At 38.1% G+C, this 3,727-nt stretch overlaps 1 pseudogene; it reads left to right on the forward strand.

Moving 5' to 3' along the window:
- The window catches only part of LOC118740160, a 5,009-nt pseudogene extending 2,030 nt beyond the window's left edge, over window positions 1-2,979 (forward strand).
- The last annotated feature ends 748 nt before the right edge of the window (window positions 2,980-3,727 follow it).

Here is a 3,727-nt window from a genome sequence, read left to right on the forward strand (position 1 = left end):
GTGCTGCCGGACGGATGTTGTAGTTGACATGTAGGTGGCGTTAACAGTCATCTAAAACTCAGCGATACCTAGGCTTCTTGAGTAACCATACATATCGATCTCAATATAATGGCAACGAATTGGATTTCGTGTGAAGGAGAATGAGTTGGGTGTACTAATGTCTCATCCATGAGGCCTATACCCTCATCCTTACTCTGTAGGATGATTGGGAGGACGATTGTTCAGGCGCTTGGAAGAGAATATCGTTGTTGTGGGCTTCCAAATTTATCGGCAGATATTTGTTCCCCAGCCATTTCGGTACTCTTTTATGGTTTAAGTCCAGGATTTAGTAACGCAATCTGCTTATCTTTAGGACACCAAAATGGCGGAGGGATCGGTGCTCCCTGATAAATAGTATTAATGAGAGATTTTAATACTGGAAACTAGGCAATTGAGTTTTTTAACAATTGGCTCAGAATCGAGCTCGAAGAAAATGGAAATTAGGACGATATAGAAAGTTGCATGGAGACTTGAAAAAAGTTACATGAGTTCTTTTAAGTATAATCAGGCTCAGATGACAAATTTATTTAAAGATTAACCTCTTTCACATGTGAACAGAATCGCACGAATCGAATAATAATCAATTACACCGGAAACAGTTGAACTGTCATTTTCGACCACCACCATTTCGAGGAGACCGGGGTTGCCACCCAAATCGGGGTTGCCACTTGTGTGGCGTTATATTAGATGTACTACATAAGGAAATCTTATTAGAACTTGCATAGATTATTTGAGCCGAAGTAAAGCCTCAAGATTGTGCGTTTCAATGGTATCGGACAAAGGGAGCTAAGCCGGCTACAATAATCAGAATAAAACTGTACCTGAGAGACGTGGTTCTCATAAACTCTGTAGATGACTCGACTCTCACCGGACTCTGTAGATGACTTCGAATTCACCGGTCGAGAGCTTATGAAGATGGTAGCGGTCTCGGCAAATATCTGTACATTGTTGGCCCCAAAGAACATTTGATATTTGTTTGCATCTAGTCCATTAATGCATAGAGATGCTCTATGACGTAGATGCGGACCGGTCTGGTGGCAGGTTTACAAGGGTACTCCCAAAGGAAGTACCAAGCACGTTCAACGTTTCTTTGAATTTGAAACAAGTGCTGCCGACAGGCTGTTTGGGCACTTTGTTGAGGCTCTTGGCTTTAGTTACCATAGGTTATTTATGCTCCTCAAGATTTTTCTGTAATTGACGGTGGAAATTGGTAATCACGAAAGACGTTTCTACTTCCCGAAATATTTTAGGTTTTATCTTAACAAAAGCTGCTGCTACGGCGATTTAACTATGTGTAGATCGTCGACCCTCATCTTTTCTATATTGCATCGGTCTCCCAGCTTGTCGATGAATTCTAAGAATTTCGAGGTGTCTATCTGTTTGCTCAGCCCTTACTCAGTGCCGACTATAGTGGACACTCTTAAGTGTTTTTATATTCCTGTTATCCACAAGAAAAAATTTTGGTTTAAGATAATTTCTTAATTTGCTCTCAACAATATCTTTCATTTTATGTCGTTTTAGTGCAAATTTCAACGAGATGTGGCAGTCAATGGTAACCCAATTCAATGAGGGGAAAAATATATTATGGAGCTGATAGACCAATCAACTGTAGCCTTTGATTTGCGCGAGGAGCTCTGCAACAAAGTACAAGTGCTCAAGGATCGTTGCGAGAATGATAAATTTATGCATATACAGGTAAAAAATATATCCATACATATATACTATTTTCTGAAGTTTTCTAACTGCAAAGACTTTAAAAGACTATTCAAACACCAAACTCTTGACAACACATTGGGCTAGGTAGGTATGCCACTAGTATTTTCTTTTTTATGTGTTATGTGTAAAATTTTGACTTTTGAAATGGCTTGGGTAAGCTCTTAATTCCATATAATTAAAAAATTCAGAACTACCTATACATTTCGTAGCTCAAGTTTCCAACCTTTACAGGGAACCCTTTCATTTCATCTTTCCCCTTCTCCCATAGGAAATGCGTGAAATGCAACGCCGCCTGGAACACGATGCCAAGCTGCAGAAATTCTTTGACATAAAAGGTCAAAAGCGTCTCAATCCCGAGTTGGAGCAACGTGAGGCTAACCAGAAACTCGCTTTGAAAGAGAACTACGAAAGGCAGCTCGAGGAATATCACGCTATCATAGATGATATTAAGGAGTTATATGCAGTGGAGGACACAGATAACTTGGCAGCGCAATTCAAGCGACAAGAAGAGGAAAATTTCGCACTCTTTAACTATGTCAATGAGCTTAGTCACGAGGTGGATGCATTGAATGATACAACACAGGAGCTGAGTCGATGAAAGTGAGTTTCTTACTTCCCACAGAGCGTCAAAAGGCTGAACACGAAGAAAAGGAGTTGAAGCAGAAAACCGAAGCTTTGTATTATGTTAATAGTGAGCTGGAGAAGATTGAAGTAGCAGCCGCAGAGGCTAATGAAAGAAAATTAATGCTACATACGAGTTTGGATGAAATGTTGCAGGGTATATTGGATATATTCAAGTACATTGAAATGGTTTTCTTGTTTAGCTTTTTTTTTTTTAAATTGCCTTATCTGTAGAGATTTTTGTATCACAAACTATGTATTTTTTACACTTTGATCTTAAATTCCACTTTTAGACTTCTATCCTGCAACGATGCACCCATCTTGAATGTTTTGTGCTCTAAGACTGTATCGACAATGCATAATGTGAAACTTTTCGTTGGTGTTATTGAGCGTCGCATAAATACCGTTACCAGCAACATAAACGTTGATGAATCTTCTATTAAAATATTGGCTAGAAAAGATCGCGTTCCAAAATTTAATATCAAAGAGTCAGCTAAAAGAAAAAACTAATTTTTCTCCTAACAGCGCCGGATTTGGGTGTGATAAAGGATTGCTATATTTGTAGAATTTTTCAAAGCATATTTTAAGCCTCAAAAATTAAAACCTAAATGTGTATTCATTCTAATAGTTTTAATAAAAAAAATTAACCAGCTGTGAACCTACTACTATCTAAGGCATCCCTAATGCTCGACAAAAGACAAGGTTCAATAAAATGGAGATCTTTTGTGCTTTTACAATTCATACAACACTTTGTTCAATCCTAAACACTTCAGGAAATCCATTAGACAGGTTAGTGAGAGCGAATGTTGGTTCCGGTATTGATAACCCGATGTATTTTCTCCCATTAGCTCGATGCTCATCGGAATCAACGAGCAACTTTTCAGAAATTTCAACAACAGTATTTCAGAGTATGTAGATTCCGGCAATGAGCTGTTAAAACTTCTGTTAGAATCTAAGTTTAGAAATGTATAAAGTATTGGCACAACAAATTTTCACAATATATGCAACAATTTATATTCTAATATTTTTCCGCCAATCTATATATGTAAAAATGAAATGTTTTTCGTGTGACGGCGATGCCTGACCAAACGGCTGAACTGATTTCAATTCTGTAAAAAGTACTTTTTTGGATTCTGACCAAAAATGCACTCGCCAGGTGGCGCTAGGGTCGGAATATCCCTAAAAACTGCATTTTCTTGCCGATCTGGCTAATATTTAGAATACAATTCAGCCAATTGAGACTAAAAGTGTACACGATAGGTGGCATTGTGGACGATATATTCCTAAAATTCTTAAACACTGGGATAATTGGGGTGTTCACAGTTCGTTCCAAATAGTGTCTGAAAATGTA

The sequence above is a fragment of the Rhagoletis pomonella genome, unplaced genomic scaffold (genome assembly GCF_013731165.1).
Source record: "Rhagoletis pomonella isolate Grant_MI unplaced genomic scaffold, Rhpom_1.0 Rhpom_scaffold_00005, whole genome shotgun sequence".
Classification (NCBI taxonomy): Eukaryota; Metazoa; Arthropoda; class Insecta; order Diptera; family Tephritidae; genus Rhagoletis; species Rhagoletis pomonella.